We start from the raw sequence: 19774 nt of genomic DNA, 5'->3' as shown, positions 1-19774 counted from the left end.
TACCAATTTAAATAATGTACTCGTCATCTACGTTTTTGAGCTGGTCATTTGCGACAATCCATTCACAAAATTAGAGTTGTTTTAGTCCATTATTCTTTGCTACAAGACAAATATATGTTATGGCAACTTGGTTATACTAAGTATACACTGTTCCGCTTACTTTAACCGGTATATGGAATAATTTTTCTATATGATAAATCTTGTCTTATTAATAAATTCAATGTCACAAAGAAATTGTTAATTAAATGATATCTTTTAAAAGATTGTGTAGTTAAAAAAATGTCTATCTGCTATAAAATTAAGAGTAATGGATGAGAATAATATACACAACTATATCAAATGAATAAATTCTCTTAATAATTATAAGATAATTGTCATGAAGAAAGTACAACATACGGATCAAATTTATAATTGAAACATAGGAGTCTAAAGCACTTCTTAAAGCATAGTACTATCATATATATAGTATTTTTTATAAAAAAATATTGCGGTACAATTTTTTCATTCTTCATGGCCTAAGCACACTCTGAGGAACTTTAGTAATAGACTTAAACATCATATCTTGTACCCCTGTCTTGTATACAAAAGTTTTGTTACCTCTAGTATGCATATTGAGCTTAGAAATAGAAAATTCTGGAGATGTTGCAATATTATCATTATCATTACTTCTGTCATCCTCATTAAACATTAGAAATTCAGCTTAACCTTTAGGTTAGGATTAGTAATAATGCCAACATTAGTTATCCTTGTTATACGCTTTCAATGAAAAAAGCCACCATCTTCGATATCTACCTTCCAAAAGTTGACCCAATTTTTATCTGGTCTACTCTCATGAGATACAAAGCAAAGATTATCCTCATAAACAATAAGATATTGAAAGTCTTTAATTGCTTTCCTTGGAATCTTTATTTTTTAAACTCGTAAAGATATATAGCGAATATGACAACACAATTGGTAACAGAATATTGTGTACTTTCCACCCACACTACTACATACTTGACTTTTACTAACATTTAAAAATATTACTAAATCATATTAAAATGTTACCTATGTATATTAGTAACATTTTTACAAATTTTAAATATACTCTATATTAATAAAGAATTTTACTAATATTTTTCTAAAGATTTAATAACATTTAGTAAAAATATTACAAAAAATATTCTATAGTAATATTATAAGAAATGTTACAATAGACCATTCATAGTAACACTTAAAAAAATGTTACCATAGATATTTTCTGTAACATTTAAAAAATATTATCATAGATATTTTTTTAACACTTAAAAGATATTATAATAAATCTTTTATAACAATACTCTAATAAATGTTACGATCTTTTTTTTACTAACATTGAAAAAATATTACAAAAAATCTTCTTTAACAATAAAAAAATATTACCATAAATTTTTGGTAACATTTATAGTTATAATATCTATTTACTATTCATATTTTAATATGTAACTATTTATTTGTTTATTTTTATATACATTAGAAAGGGTATTGTCACTAATTTAAATGCACAAAACATTGAAGATAAATTCAAAATAAACACAAAGTATAATAAAAAAAATTAATAAGCAAATTAATTTTTTTCTTTAATATTGTCTAAAATTACCACAGAACAATTCTAAAATAAGCAAAAGATAGATTATAAAATCCAAATCTTCTCTATTTTGTCATCGTCAATCAATATTAACAATTCAAACAAATAAATTAGAACATAAAATTTAATCTTTTTTAGTTTGTCATCTCAATATTGCTAACACACCACTTTCTTCTTTAATCTTTTCTTATGTTGATCATGCTTCTTTTTCTCCAATTTCAAGTCAAGAATCTCTTGAATAGAAGAAGAATAAAGAGACTGCAAAAAAATAACTATTTTAAGACACCAATACTAATATTGTTACTGAACAAGAAGGGTAAAATAATATCAACTTTATTTAAAGGTAAAACATATTACTTCAAATAATCTCAATATGATTATTACAAAGTATGAATCATAGATGCTATTTTAACTTCATTTTAGTTCTAAATATACCTGCTTCTATTTAAGTGAAACAATCACATTCTTCTCCCTTGTTCGAGGTAATAGCTTAGCTTGAGACTTAGAAACACCTTCTGTAATAGTAGATGATTCTATAATATTTTTACTAGTTGACTTTTATTTATTTAGAATCTATAACATAAGAAAATAATAAACATCAAATTTTTCATTAGAGCATATGATGATCAGTGTATGTATGCTATGCTATCATTAGAGCACATGATGATCAGTGTATGTATGCTATCTATTTGACATGTAAATTTCTATATAAAGCATGATTATGCAGCTTTTTCAATAAATAAATTGAAATCCTTCTTTCTTTCTTCATTCTATCTATCTATCTATCTATCTATCTATCTATCTATCTAGCTATCTCTCTGTCCTAATTCTACTACTGCAAATTATGCTCCTCTGCCACTGCTTCTATATCTTTCTATATATCCATCTATCTATCTCTTTCATACATTCAAGTCATGTCCCATAACGCATCATCTATATCATTCTCTCATTGCCACATTACTTAACACCTTATTCCATCTTAACTTTTATTTTGCCACACAAAAATTCCAAATTAACACAGATATATATGCCTAACTTAAAACCAGCTCTGAAGACACCAATTATCCACAAACACATTACTAATTAATTTTTATGTAAAAATAAAAATTATTAATGAAGTTCCTATAATTCACTACTTACTTTTTATCTAAAGATAAATACGCAAACGACAATATGCTTCTCACCTATATATACTAATTGTTATATATGTTTACATTATTTAGTTGAATTAAAACAGATGATGATCAAGATATAATTGGCATACATAGCAATAAAATTATTAATATTATAAATGTGAAAATAACAAATTAGTGATATTATTAATCTATAAATGCTAAAATTGGAGTTATTTTAGTGTAGATTAAATTATTGACTACATTTAGAACAAAACTATGAAGAGTAAATTTTATAATTAATTATTAAGAAAAAAATACAAAGAAAGATATAAACACCTCTTTTACAGTAGCAGCATTAACTTCATGATGTGTTGTTGCAGTATCTTCTACTTTCTTCTTATATAGAGTAGTTAACATAAAAGAGAGATTCAGAATCTCTACTCTTGGGAGGCTTTTTTGTAGCTGATTTAAAAACATATTAAATCCACACAACATTTGTGACTTCATGACTTCTATTCTTTCTTGAAGTTTTGTTTCCATCTCCTCTTGCATTTTTTGTTGTATATTTTGAATTTTAGCTTGAGCATTCTTTTTAATTTCTTCAATTAACCTCTCCGTCTCAATTTGAGATTTATGTCCCCACAAATCTAAAGCTACAACACCTATACCATAAGTTCGGATAAGATCGGGTTGATCTTTTCCCAACACTTGAAAAAGTATATCATCTTGGTTTGTACTTTCTAATTTTTCAGAATGTGAAGCTATGGCATCCTCAAGTTCTAACTAAAATCCAAAATTCAAACTACATTAATTTATGACAAAACATCTATATCACAATATATATATATATATATATATATATATATATATACTAAAAGAAAGACATATCTTTTACAAAAATTTTGCTTGTTCCCCCACTCATTGATTTTTCATCTATTGGCTTGTGTGTTAAAAAGAACATGTTCACCCGAGATGGTTCTCTTTTGTAAGAATTTTTCATTGCCTATTAAGAAAAAACACAATTAACTAAAAAAGAACCAATGCAAATAACTGAATAAGACAATGTAAACACATTAATTCTACCTCCTCTTCATGTATTTCAGCAAATATTTTTGATCCTGTTGTATGTTGACTTGTATTTTTTACTCTATTAGCTTTATTCTTCTTGCTTTGTTCCTTTAAAATCATAAAAAGATAATTGAATAATTAAGCCTAAAACTAGAAAAATGAATTGGTATAACTAATTATAGTATGAAAAAAATTACATGCTAAGAATTAGTATACCTTAATCATATGAAGGCTCTAAAATTAAACAAGAATCTTCTAATGATCAAGTGGAACAGTACGAGGACAATTCTTCATATTGTAAGCTAGTGACATGTTTTCCTTAAAATATTGTATTTTCAACTGACTTTTATATGTCCTCCAAGATGAACCCAAGGTTTTGAAAACCCACACTTTACCAAGTACTCCGATGTCAAACTTTTTCTACACCATAATGATGAACATAGATATGTTTATTAATATTTAATTTTTAAAATTAATAAAAAAAAAACACCAAAGTTAAAAGTATAAAAATGTAATACAATGGTAGCTTTCCAATTATTTTTAAGTCCATGCCAACTTGTGTATGTCAATGGAGCAAGGCGTGCATTTCTAACCAAAGTCCCCAAATGACTGCTTAACTTGGCACGATTACAACCAATTGGTTGACCATGCTTATTTAATCTAATTGGCAACCGATCCTTAAAGCTTAAACAATGAGTTTTAAGGCACTTTGTCGGACCCTTTTTCTCTTAGTTACTGGTCCTGTTATGGTAATCAATAAATAAAAGAAAATTATAGAGAAATACTACACATTTATTATTAGTATTAAACTAAACATAAAACATGATTACTTACTATCATTATCATTAGCTTGGGGTGCTAAAGCTGGTCCTATTATCAAGAATGAGAAAGTTTAGAATAAAGAGGAGAGAATTTCTAAAAGACATCTATCTATTCATTCAATCTAATCTTATAATAGTCACAACACTCAATAATAGTCACAACACTCAAATTAAAAAAATGCAATAAAGGATCACTTACTGTCATCATTAGTATGCAGTACTAAAGGTGTTTGTGAAGGGGTTGATGCAGTATCCTCTAACTCACCAATGATATTAACCATAGAACCACCTTTCAATCCTCTACTTTTCTTCATATATGATATTAATCGAGATTGACGAGGACCTAATTCAATTTTCTCATCTTGTTCATAGATGATATCTCTCATTGAGATGCTTGACCTTAAAGCTTTGTCTTTCCAGTTTGTCATAATACTATTATAAACCAGAATCATAGGATTGATAAAGATTATTAATTATGTAAAATACCAAGAGACTAGAAAGTGAGACAAAACATTCAAGAAAAACCTAAATAGAATCCAGAACTAATTAACCAATAGTGTAATTGTAATTGATGGTCCATTTATATTCATAGGGTAGCTCATAGGTGTGCAGCATATACAACATACTATAGAAAGTGGCAACCAAGATGTTAATAATTTCAAACACAATAAAAAAGGGGGCAAGATCAAGAGAGAATAAAGAGAAACAATGCAAGAGGATATAGCTAGAGGCTCTTATTCTCGTAGTAAATAAGAGCTTTCAGTTTTAAGTTTCTCTTTCCCAGTTTTAAGTTTCTCTTTTCCATGACTTCAAATATATTAAAGTAGATTTATTTAAAATATATATATAAATTCAATATTCTTTTAGAAAATACAACTTCTTTCTGTCTCTTCTTCAAAAGAATAAAAAGAAAAAGAAAATTTCATCTAGCTTCCATGCAAATCAAAACCAGCTCGAGTATTTCTTAGTGTTTCTTTCAGTGATCCAAATTTTTGAGATATCAGAGAATTTTAGATTTCATACCTGACAGATGAGTTTCAACTCGTGGAGAAGCTCCTGCGAAAATTTTTTGTGTGATCCCTTAACGGCATATTGGTAGCTACTTTTACCCCCAAATCTAACAAATATAACATTCAGTACAAGAAATTGCATGTCATTATCAAAACAATTATTTGCTTGGTTCGGAGGCTAATCTATACACTGATGTGAAAGATAATAAATCATGCCATAAATAATGAGTATAAAGGCTACTAATAATGTAACTTGTCTCCTATAAAATGCTTGAATCAATTTATGCTCATCACTAATATAAAGGAGCCTATTCAAGCACTTTACTAATTTATACCCATACTTGTTCATTACATCAACTAATGCAAATAATATGTGAAAACCTGAAAATTAAAATTTAAAAGATAAAAAAATAATTGTTGCACCCTAACTGCAAAAAATATAAAAGAATCTTATAATTCTAGAATGAATAATAGCATTTGCTTAAATTTTTAGCATGTAGTCATAACATTATATATAATAATCACACTACTTTTTTACCATTAAGCATAAACTGTGAGAAGTAAAATTAAACAATTGAAAATGCATTCTTATCTAAAATTAGCAAACTGCAAATACTAAGGATCAATTTCTCCTTCTTTTCTCTTTTTTATTTTTTTATTCTTCTCTTTCAGCAAAAATAGGTCAACTAAATCAAGTGTTTGAACTTAAAAGGATACTAAGAATGATGGTAAAAAAAAATACCTCTAAATTGGCAATAAGAACTACGAAAATAAGTCAAGGAACATACAAATGCAATTTTATTTTGTCCTAATAAAAGAAGAAAGAAAATAAGAGATGAACAGCTGAAGAGCTTCTAGAAACTTGCCGTGTTCTTCGTCAGTCCAGCTCTCTCTGGACTTTGTAATTCAAAAACAGAATCTATGTAAAATCTGAAATTTATGTGACAAAAATTGAAAGGAGTAACTCAAATTAAATACTAGAATCGTTATAGTCAAATGGAAAAACAGAATGAATAATAATTAAAAAGACAGTGTAACTAAACTCATTTATACCTAAATTCAATCTTGTTTAATAAGACTGTAAGACATTGTTAGATGTATTGTTGGATATATATATCATCCTCACCTTTTGGAACTAAGATTTACCTGTTATAGAAATATGAAACCTGTTATTTCTTCTTTTTAATAATGAATAAACGTATTAGCAAGTAGCAATCATAGGTTATTAGAACCTCGAAGCAAATTAGCAAACTAATCCCAAACAAGCCTAGTCCTAATAATACAAGTGCTAGTGGCATTCGACACACTACCACAGTGTGCAACAATCCATTCTCAAAATGCCAGAAATAGTGCATAGCTAATAGGGTTAGCTTGTATCAAAAAGAGTACATTTGAACATAAGAAGTGCAACATCTATCTCTTACAATATGTGTTTTAAATGGGAAAACACAAATTTCAACCAAAGTTTTGAATTGTACCCTTCTTTTGGAAGCTCGTTGGAATCAGTCATAGCCTTTTTCCAGACAATTCAGACAACGTTGGACCCTACAAAGCCATGAAACATGATGAGGATAACTTATATCAAATATATTATTGTTTTCTTTCAGTTCTGAAGATATAATACAACATAATTTGAATTAAAGGAGCAATTAAACTCATTTATACCTAAATTCAAATAAACAACTTAATTGGTGAGAAATTACATATGCATGATTCAAATCTGGATCAAGATCAGTAAGAGAAGAAAGAATACGAAAAGAGGTTCTTCTTCTCCTCCATTAGACTCACCTCAAAATAAAGAATAACAAACCCAACCTTAGAATTTGTTGAAACGAGAGAGAGATTCAAGGAGCAGAGGAGCACGATCGAGAGTACCAGTGAGATTGAGAGCAAGATTGTGAAAGAGAACAAGATTTGAAGTGAGATTGAGAGCGTTAGCTGGTTTCCGATCTTTCTTCCGTTTCAACCGTTAGGCTAGGTCTCTATTTTGATTTCTAGAATGTTATAGGAATAGGTAATTTTTGAAGTTTTTTAAAAAAAAATTATATATATTTACTAACATTTCATTATAAATGTTACTTTATATATAATTTTATAATAATCATTAAAACTTTAACAAATGTTAAGCAATAAATGTTACCAAATCTTCAAAATGTAGTAGTGCCAGTTATTTCAAAATGCCTTTGCTTGATAGACAATATTGTGATATCCTAACCTATGTAGCCTTAAGTTCTTGCTTCTACTATTAATCATAGAGCCTTGTGATGAGTCAAACACATGATATTGCAAAAACTTATCATTAAAATGCCGCTTTGAAACATAAACTATGAAATAATTATCAGTATTCCGAATATACCCAAATGCATAACCAAAAATAGTTGGACAACATTGTTTAGAAGCAAGATCAGAAAGAAACTTGACACATTTCATCAAAGGATTCCACACAATCAACTCAGACAAAAAGCCACCAATAGTGCACCTTATACAGATATTGCCATAGTCTAAACCAATGATATTCCACCAACCAAGATTAGACACGATGAATGGTAGCTCGCATGATCTCACGGCACCGTGAATATGATCAATGCTTGTCATATTCATTGTTAAACTTTCGCACGGTGGAAGCTCAATATGGATAAACACACTTGTATATTTATCCATGTTCTTAAATGTAACCTCTTTCATTAAACTATGCTGAAAGCATTTCATTCCAGAACTTATTAAGAACCCTACATTACGTCACAGTTTTTAAGTTGGCCTTGAAAAATATCTCTATCATCAACTCGTTAGGTAACTTTTTGATCCTGAAAAAAAAATGTTTGGGTTTAATATCACTCATTACTAACTCACTGTAAATGGTATTCCAAACTTCCTCTATGAGTTTGTTAACAACAATACTCGATATAAATATAGAATCCTAGTGTTTGAAATTAGAAAAATTCTCTATATAATGAAGACAATATGTCATTAAAGTACACCCTACCTTAACGAATACATAAACGCTAAATGGTCAATTTGTGGGAATGAAAAAGCATCACAAACTTATTTTCTTCAGATTTTAGTTTTTTCTACCTTTTTTATTGTGTAAGAATATTTTGTTTTTGTACACATGTATATACCTAATTGATTTAACTGTAAATTAATATATAGATTAATCTAATAATTAAAACTGGGATGTAAAAGGATCCATGACAATGTGTGTACATATTTGTCTCCGATTAATTTTATTTTTATACCTAAAGATTATTTATTTTTCCTACCTCTACATTTTTTTAGCTTTAAATTTTTTGTCTAAAATTTATTAACTCATTTTAAATACTATAATTTAATTCAATTCTAATTGAACTTTAATTCATCATAAAATTCAATTCACTTCTATATAATTAATATAATATTAACTATTCTCTTTTGTTTTTAAAATAATGTATTTGTTTTTTTTAGTAATGGTCATTATATTTTTTGGTTTTATAAAATATCTTTATTGTCTTATTTTTCCTTTCCTTCAACTTAATTAATATTAGTGGCTTTTAAATCTAAAATTTTCAGATGTATTTAATTTATTTCATATAGTTTAATAGATAAATACATTTATTGTATAAAAAGGATGTTATATTAATAAAAGATGAAGTTGTCTGTTATAAAATTTTAATTTATTTTATAGATATTTTAAACACTGAAATTCAATTCAATTCTAGAAATTTATTAATTCATTTTAATTACTAATATTTAATTTAATTCTAATTAAAATTTAAGTCATCATAAAATGCAATTCAATTCTATATAATTAATAGAATATTGACTATTCTCTTTTATTTTCCTCTATTATTTTAGTTTTGATTGAATAGAGAAACATTGATATGATAAAAAAATCTCTCTTAAAAGATAAAAAAATTATCTGCAACCTTCACTCATTCTCTATACCCTTTCAATTTACCTCACGTCTATAAACCCCTTTTCCACAATTATCCTATTTTACCGTTTCTTATCCCATACCCTATAAACCCGTTTTTACACCACTTCTTATTTCAATTTTAGGAGTCTTTGGGAAACGACATGGTGGCGTTCGCATTGTCTTCTTTTCAGGCTCTACATTTTATGTCTCTTAACAACTCTCCCATAGATCCGAAAAGGCTACAGTCTATATGAAGTAGGTGGATGCCGCGATATGATTTTGCCCTATGATTGTCTCCTCTACTCTATAGTTTCTTGCTACAGCATTCTCTCGGTTCTAATCATGGCGGTGATAAATAGCTTCTCTCTCTGATCTGATGATGACAGAAGTGAACATGTAGTAGGGTTTACATTGATTGATGTGATGATTGTTTGGGGTTAGTGATCACCGAGGACAATACGATTCACTTTACAGGTACTCTATTTAGATTTGTAATTGCTTCTCATATTGCTAATTCTACATACTTCTGTACCGTATTTTGGTATACTGAGTGATATTTCTTTTTTGATGTGGAAGTGAACGATGGATTGGAATAGCTATTGCTTAGGGTTGTTATTGATAATGATGATTCTATTATCTACTGGCTGTGTTTAATTCAAAATTCTTTTGGAGTAGGTGTATTAGGGTTTTCAGTTCATTTATTTTCATAGGTAAAAATTCTTTATTTTACATACCTCTACATTTTTATCTTTAAAATTTTTTGTCTAAAATTTATTTGATATTTAAGAATCTTTCTTTTTCAAATTAGGTATCTACTTTAGAATAAATAATATAGACATCCAATAATAAACGCAAAATCCTAAACCCTAATACCTAAACCCAAACCCAAATCCATACCCAAACCCAAACCCAAACCTAAATGCTCAACCCTAAATCTTAAAGCCTAAATCATAAACCCTAAACTCCAAACACTAAAAGATAATTATTTGAATACATTATTTTTTTAAATAAATTGAAATTCTTTAAAAATAGTCATTTTCGCATATTAAATAAAATATATATTTTGAATAATTTTAACTTTGGGCACTATAATTGTTTACATTATTTTCAGATACATTAAAGAATATTTCTATAGTAACAAATGAATTGTACTTACTTTGCTAAAAAGTGAGAACAGAAGAGGTTTAGATTCATCATAAATAGTAATAACACTTCATTAATTACTTATCAATAACTGATACAACTACATGATTATAACACTTGATAAACCAACTAATAATATAAAAGAAATACTAATAGCACTACTTCCACTAACAACACATAACCCTTGGGGAATAAACAACCCAGGATACAATTAAAACAGACTTGAGACACATCTCATAGTAGGGGTGTAATCGGTTTAGTTTGGTTCGATTTTGGACCGAAAACCAACCGAACCGACCTGATCGGTTTTACAATGAGACCAACCATTCGGTTGGCTGCTGTTTGAACAACCGAACCGAACCAAACCGAACCAACAGTAATTTGGCTTGGTTGATTTTTTCGGGTTTTTTATTCCTAATAATCAGAATTTAAATTATCTTTAAATGAATTTTAAAATCGTCAATAAACTAGAATAACAAGAGTATATCACATCCCAATTCAATACAAATTCAACTTAATTAAACATAAAACAAATACAATTAAAAATGTCTAGTAAACAACAAAAATAAACACACTTTAAATTGAAACCGTCACTTTAAAACAAATGAAAACCAAACAGCCACCATGCTTAATCTGAATCCACACCAGACTCATCATCATCTTCCCCGATTGGGCTGTTCATTTCTTGTTGGCTGCATATATATAAACATAACAATGAAAAATTAGCATTTTAAGCCACAACAACAATTTGTGAAACATATTATATGCAGCCATAATGGATATATAAAACAAATTAACACATATTATATGCAGCCACAATAAATTATAAAATATATTATACAAATTAAAACATATTATATGGAGGCACAACAAATTATAAAATATATTATACAAATTTATATGCAGTTAGATATTATATGGATTAAAACATATTATAATGCAGCCACAACAAATTAAAAAACAAGATTACAAGATAACAAATTAACGGCACAGATATATGCACAAAGAAATACAAATTAACGGTACACATAAATATGCAGCCATAATGAAGAAAATAATAATTATGACTTGTTGATCCTTGATGCAATTTTCTAACAAAAATAAAAGAAAGAAGATATAAAAAGAAAAAAACTTCTTTGAAAAAAATTATCAAGTGGAAAACAGTACAAAAAATCATTATTCTGCTTCAAAATACAAAATCGACAGGAGCACAAAGTTGACAAGCAAGGTAATCTGGTTTGACACAGTCTGTCGATCATGCCTCTAATCCAAAATAATTTAACTCCAACAAAGGTCATCTGGTTTCAGATGATTAAACAGATTATGCATTAAAGCATATTATATGCAGCCACAATAAATTATATGGTTTGATTAGATTAATGCAATAAAGAACTAAGATAAATTTTGCAGTAAGATGTTAGGCTAGCTGAGATATAAGTGCAGAAAAGAAGTGATTGAGTAATATTTTATGACTAGAATTGATAGGATAGAATTATATCCATTGACTACACCATAGACCTTATATATATATAACTATAAGACTAACTACTTTTTGTTATTGAAACAGAACACTAACTAATGAAACTCTCCACTATTTGCTTGTTGTACGTTTCATAATTTTTACTGATTCTTGATTTTCTTCTTTATGGGAGACATTGTTAACTTTTTATTAGATAAAACAGAGACCAGAATTTGGTAAACAAGATAAAAAGCAAGAACAGTAATTAAGCAACAACAATAAAATTCTGCAGAAAAAAATTTCAATCAAACTCATCTTTCTAATTAAGCACAAACTAGCAAAAACAATAATTTTAATTAGTAACAGCAACAACAATAATTTTAATCAGTAACAACAACAACAATCAAAGACAAATTAAGCACAAACTAGTAAGAATCCTCAAAGACAAAATCAATTATAAAAATTTGAAAATCAGATCTAACCTCCGAAGAAGACATTGTTTAGGTGCTTTTTGCAGGAGAGGGCTCGTCGACTAAAGTGCTGCTTTGCTTAGGGTTTCTTGCCACGACTTAGGGTTTGCTCCGACGGCTTATGACTGGACGACGGTGTAGACTCTAGACTGCACGAGGACGCAAATTGGACGATGCTGCTGGCTACACGATGATGCTAATCTTTGCTACGCCTGAGAGCCTGCGACGGAGATGAATGGACGACGCTCTCTGGCTTTCTCAGGCTCTCATTCTCTCAGACATGGCCGCGTGAAGGAGGAAGAATGGAAGATGGAAGTGCGCTGTAGCCTATGGGTGAGTGGGTGTCTCGTGTCTATGTGAGGAGTGAGCAATAAGCACCACCGAGGGTGAGCGGGTGACTTCGCCGCGTGAGTGAAAGGAAGAGAGAGTGAGGCTGTGAGGGTATAGTCTAGGCTTTTATACCTAGGTTAAATCAGTAAGGGTAAATCAGTAAAAAAAAGCACTTATGCAGCATCCTATTCGGTTCGATTTGGTTCGGTTTGGTTTTTACTAAACCAACTGAAAACCAAACCAAGCTGATCGGTTTAGTTCGAAAAAAAAACCAATTTTTTCAATTTTTCAATCGATTGTTGTAATTTTTGGTTCGATTTTATGGTATTTTTCGGTCCGGTTCGGTAACTTACACCCTTATCTCATAGGGCCATGAACTATAGTAAATGGTATTTCTTTCGTGACTAATCATATTGACTTTAGATACTAAGACCTCTGTTGAAAGAGGTAAATTTGTCCTCTTGTGAACTTTGATTAGATCTTCACCAATAATAAAACTGGAGTTGCAAAGAATTTCCCTTTGCTTATTCTCTATAAACTTCCTCCAAGGAACAATATTAAAGGTTTCAATGTCAACCTTAGATAAAATAGTGTGACATCCTATATTGGATATTTCATAACCCATTAAACATAAATTGTCTTGAAAAATAGTGACAGATTGAAAATATGGCTTTTGAGCCTGGTTTGGAGAACCACTTATCTTAATTTTTTGGATTTCGAAAGTCACCACGTCAAAGATAACTATATCACTAGAAATACCGGATTGCCTTCCCACCCAATTGATCCAAAAAGCCTTGCCTCCGTGTATGACAGAACGTCCACCCAGATTCTTCAGCCTTTGATCCTTAATATAAGTATATAACCATGTCTCCATTCCATATAAGCCGAGTCATACACATTGCAGTGAAGAAATCGATATCTAATATGCCTCTTTGATACATGTACAATGAAATGCTTATCAGTTCTAGGAGTGAAACAAAATGCATACCCAATCATAGCTTGATGGCATAGTTTGTCAGCAAGGTCTTACAAGCACCGAAGACTTTTCAGAACGGGATTCCAAACCAACACCTCAGAATTAAAACTATTGATATTATATCTCAGACATAGCATCTCATATTCAGACCCAATAACACTCCACCACCCAGATTAATTAATATCAATAGGCAGCTGACATGGTATGACGGCTCTACTGACATAATCAATCATACTTATGTTATCTGGCGAATACACCCAAGCAGCTAACCCTACTTGTAGTAGCAGATTCAAGTGTTTACCCTTAGTTACAAATGTGTTCTCCTTCATAAAACTATATTCAGATAATATCTCATTCCATACTTTACCTAGTGCCATGTATCTTGCTGTTGTTTTTGGCTTGCTTCTCCTGAAAATTTCAAGCAAGATATCATCTAAGAAAATTTGTTCTAGGTTCATCTCTACTGAGGTAGCACTTTGGCTTATGTTAATGTGGGCGAAAGGGATGTAATGTGAATACCTATAATCTACTGAACATTCTTGTATAGGATATTTATAGTCACTACTTTATCCCATATATGTGTCACGTGTGTGATTTTAATTTATTGTTTAAACCCTATTTTTTTTACCTTCAAATATAAATCTTAGAAAAAGACTATACCTAACAAAATCCAAAGGTTACTATTTCAAATCGTGTTTGGTTTCACAGCCTCTAATGTAGCAGATTGCTTGTTATTTTAAATGTATGTCACTGTCAAAACAGTATACAATGCCTCATTGAATATCTTTTTCTTATAGCATAAGCAAATATTGATGAGCATAGGTTTACCTATGCTGGAAGGGATGATTTAACCCAACCTTTAATATATTTTGCTTCTCTTTTGTCAACAGTTTTTTGTATTTGAATAAATATAATATTAAAATTAGATATATTTGCTCAATTTATTATATATAGGTTGTAAATATATTTGGTCAAGGAATGCAACCAAATATATAGATTGTAAATATATAGACCATCCTTTAAAGGTTATTAATTATTTTCGGATTGAGAATAGTGAAAGTTGATATACCATATTCTAATAGTTTCTTTTCTAATTTATAAATGATTTTTCTTATGTATAATTGTTATTGAATCTGTACCTTGTAAATTATATTGTATATATAGTACTCTTACAATATGATAATTGTAAGTTTGGAATATAGATAGACAATTTATAATAACCAACTATACTGATATGGGTTACTCCGTGCAGGAAATATTAAGTCATTAGCATCAATACAAATTAGAAAATGAAATTCTAAAAGAACACTTTCTAGAGGCATAAACATAATTACTAATTAAACAACAACTAATTAAACTAAGTACCATTTGTTAGAACAAAGTCTAGAGATTCTTTTCTTTCTTAATACTCAACCTTGGCTTCTTAGTACTTGACAACAGCCCTATGGATATACTCTTCAAGTCTTTCACAACTACTTCTATTTCTTGCATCAATCCTTTTAGCTCTCCAAGTTAGAACAAAGTCTAGATATTCTTTTTTTTTTATTAATACTCAACCTTGGCTTCTTAGTACTTGACAACTGTCCTACGAGCATACTCCCTAAGTCTTTCGCAACCACTCCTATAATTTCTGCATCAATCCTTTTAGCTCTTCGCTTACCACTAGTAACTGTCTTAAACTCATTGGCGGATTCCTGATGATCAAAATAAATTAAATAGTTAGTAATCATTAGCACTCTAATTATACTTTTTTAATCACTGAAATTTTCTTTACTATACATTAAAAAATTTACCTGTCCACCTTGGACAGATTCATCATCATCAAGATAAACAACATCAGTAGTACAATCCAAGCTATAACATTTTTCAACCCTTTCAATATCCAATAGACTTGTTTTGCATAATTTTTTAAGACATACAGTTCATAAAACTATATAAATTTATTGTAAGGATTGCTATTTTCAAATTTCTTTACCTCCAAAGATTGTTTATTTACAGATTGGCTGTATTTATGGATAAAGTGTTCATCAAGGCAAGCTTTTGTGACATTATGCACGTTTTCATTACCACTTAAATTACTACTTTTTACATTAATCCTTAATATCAACTTCATGTCAAAGGCTGTCAGCCTTTAGTACCTCCGGATAAGAATTACCAGAATCATCCTTTATTATGAATTCTTAAAATAATAAAAAGGATGTTAATGTTATGTCTTAAATGAGGGATAAACAAATTTAAAATATGTTCATTGTACCTCACTGTAGCTTTCTTTGACTTTGGTTGCACTCAACCCTAAAATTTGGCTTGCTTCTGTATCCCACAGCACTACAGACATACTTCCAGTTGCATCAAAAATATAAGCTTGAAGCTTATACCGCAAGTCTACCCGAACGGCCTTCTTGTGGCAATGGTCACACTTAAACCTCTCTTCTATCTTTTTGTATTTTTATGACAATACTTGCAAGCTATGAAGAACCAATCATTTCTCCTGACATCAAAGTCAACAATCGTATATAGTATCCATTTAAATCTAACCTAAAAAAAATTTCTGTTCTTAAAATAAAAAATAATGGTGTATGGGCATATTCAAAAGGATATATGATTCTTTTATATGCTCACATCACTTGCGTTCAACACATTGTCTATTATTTCAACTTTGCATATCGCTTTCCTGAGCTCATCGATAGCAGATCGATATGAACTGGACGACAAATGACTTATCCTCTGGGATGAAAAAAACTATATCTTAAGTGCTGTCTACCAAACTATATAACAAAAGATTGAGTATATTTATATGATATGTTATTTTCACGAACTTATTAATAGATATATACCTCTTTTTAAATAGTTTGGCCTCCTTAATATTGGAATTTATGTGGAGGTTAGACGTGTCAAAACTACTCGGAATACTAATCTTCCCTGAATATTAAGCCAAAATAATAAACATGATCATTATATTAAAAAATATCTTTATTTAACATTTTAAACCATTTATAGCATTAGATTCATTCAATTCCATTCCTTTGCTTTGAATAGTTGGAATGCAACTATGAGAGGTTCAGCCTTATCACTATCTAAATAGGGTTGTATCAAGTCTACTAGTGAACCAAATAGGATACAGCTAATAGAATTCTTCCTGATATATTGTAAGTTGTTAGCATGTTTAATAAAAATTAAAATAGTTGTACATCAACCTGATTGTCATAAGGCTTTAAATACACAACACTTATTCAAGGTCCTCCACTAACAACCCTAATTGCTTGCTCTTCTGCCCTTGCTTGGTAACCAAATCCTTTGAATCTTCCTTTTCTATAACCTCTGCTAGCACATCTAAAATACAAAAAGATGTTCTATGTCAATGGATAAACCATAAAAAATAACATTAAAACTGAGTCTGAACTAAATCATTATAAAAAAAAATTCTTATTAAGCCTTTCTTCTTGCAGGATTGACGCAATACTCCTAACGGTTGAGGGATATGAAGAACCATGCTTCTTTGTAATAAGGTGATCCTATACTGAAGCGAGATGTACTTCATCCACATATTGCTCTTTTGGACTATAAAAGAAGAAATACTATATAGATGTCCCTCTGACAGAATAGGTTGGAACAGTCGTACCATTGATTTTGGAATCGTTCAGTGTATCTTGCTGCTCTAGTAACAATAAAGTAACAATAATGGTATATGAGTTTGAACAAATTCTAGATAATAATTTAGAAGTTATTATGGTTTAAACACACCTTCGAGTCGTGCAATACAATCTCTAAAGCACTAGCTTCACTACTATTTGGTTGTGGAGGACCATACCACATCCTTACAACATAAACCTTAATGATCCAATCTACTCTCTTTGTGGAGATTTCTTCAAGAAAGACACACCTTTCACCCATATTAGATTATATATTTCTATATGCTGCTATATGTGATATGTACTTATATAAACAACATCTAAATGTAGGTAGGTGCATTCAAAATTCAAATTGCAATTACATTAAATTTTATTTGAAATTTCTCCACAATTTTCCTCCAAAGAGGAGTATGTAGGAGAAACAATAGGCTTACAGATTAGGTGTGATGGCCATCCAAAAAAATTATTATTAACATGCATACATACATACATAATATGAACAGTAATGAGTGATCTAAAATCTTGACACTTGGATAGCTGAATGATCAAACACTCAAGATTTTTATTTAAAATAGATATATGCTGATAACTTCAGAAGTTGTTTTAACTAACAAAACAAAAGTTTTTCAAAAAAAGAGAAAACAAACACAATTCAACCACGTTTAGTCATTTCATTGACTATAATTTGTAAGCTTGAATCGTTATAGGTTATGTTGAGCTTTGATCAAGTGGTGATGCCATGAGTAATAAAAAGAGTTGTCTTGGAGTGATATTTTATGTGATTTGTGGTTTACGGCAAGAGACTTGTTAAGAAGTTAGTGCCTAATAATTGTTCAGGCAACGAATTATTATTGCTTAAGGGCTAATTTATAAGATTATTATGAGAAATATTTAGTTTGTCTAAACTAAGACTCCGTTGAACATGCATCCTAAAACATAGCCCCTAATTTTGAAAAAGATATTATTGATGATGCACCAATTCTTTATAACAAATATTAAATACAGTATTATTTTCTTTGTCATACAATGTTAGTTCTTTTAGGAATACGAGACTGAGAGAAGCACTACTTGTTATTGGATCACTTTATGGTTTGATGTAGTATCTTCGCACCTATGATATGAGGTGTTAATTTTTGTATAAACTGATTTTCTGGTGAGACTGGATAATTCGTCCAAGTAATGGCCGGATAATTCATCCAAATCAGGTTGGATAACTAGTCCCGACCACAATTCTTTGACATCCGAATCTATAGTAAAGAATACTATAATTTGCATATATTTGATATTGTGTTGTGATTGCTTAGGACCGTGTAAATTTTTTCGGCTTTTTTACTTTCTTTAGCTTATAGTTGGGGTTTATGTCCGAAGGAGAATGTTATTGAGAATTTAAGAAGTCGGTTTTAGATAGTGTTTAAGAAGTTTAGAGTTTCCAAGAATAATTTACGTATGTGAAACATATACGATAACATAATAATTCACTTGGTAATAAATTTATGTATATATCATAAAGGAATGTATAACTAGATAGATAGAATATACTCATGTATGTATTTAACTCTTTTTCTCTATTAAGACTTGTTTTCAACCCTACATATTTACATTTGTAAATCCTATATTATATCAGGAGTAATAAATTTTCTATCTACAATATGAAATAAACACAAATTTACTACATAAAATAAATTTATATCATAACACATAACATAAATAATTCTAAATTTATGTACTATAATTTATAGAAAACTAAATTAGCTAGTTATTTAAATGACTCACAGTCTATATATTTTAATTCTAGTTCCAGTCAACTATTTAAAAAATAAATTTGTTACAAAAAAATCCTATTATTGTAATTTTTTGAATTTTAAAATTAAAAATAAAAAAGAATTGGCTTAGTTAGAGATTTTTTTTTATTCAGCCGTTTAACATACAAAACATATACGGAGAAAAATAATATGATTAAGAATTTAGAATTTAAAAACTACTCCATATTATTTGTTTTCCTTTTGTTTTTTTTTTTCAATTTTTTTCTTTTGATTTTCTTTTCTCTCTTTCATTTTTCCACCAAGGGCCACTATAAAATTCTTATTTATTTGTAGAAATTTTTTAGTGGGAGTTATTAAAATCTCCATAGTATATTTTATTTGTCACAATTTTAAATAACTAACAAAAACTCCCACTGTTATAATACTTTCAACCAAATTAATTATAAAAAAACCAAACCAAACAAATACTCACTAAGCCCATAGCCCCATACT

At 29.3% G+C, this 19774-nt stretch overlaps 1 long non-coding RNA gene across 2 annotated transcripts; it reads right to left on the bottom strand.

Annotated features, from left to right (window-relative positions):
• Positions 1-1628: 1628 nt before the first annotated feature.
• On the bottom strand, positions 1629-7613 carry LOC112697175 (uncharacterized). Of its 2 annotated transcripts, XR_011862541.1 has the most exons (7): positions 7409-7613; positions 7099-7165; positions 6674-6766; positions 5634-6550; positions 4006-5042; positions 2042-3897; positions 1629-1864 (listed from the first exon to the last, which is right to left on the bottom strand). It is a non-coding gene; the product is annotated as an uncharacterized lncRNA (long non-coding RNA). The 2 variants fall into 2 exon arrangements; XR_011862540.1 differs by having other exon boundaries at positions 2042-5042.
• Between the last annotated feature and the right edge of the window lie 12161 nt (positions 7614-19774).

This window comes from Arachis hypogaea, chromosome 6 (genome assembly GCF_003086295.3).
Source record: "Arachis hypogaea cultivar Tifrunner chromosome 6, arahy.Tifrunner.gnm2.J5K5, whole genome shotgun sequence".
Taxonomy (NCBI): Eukaryota; Viridiplantae; Streptophyta; class Magnoliopsida; order Fabales; family Fabaceae; genus Arachis; species Arachis hypogaea.
This window is presented reverse-complemented; position numbering and strand designations above follow the sequence as displayed.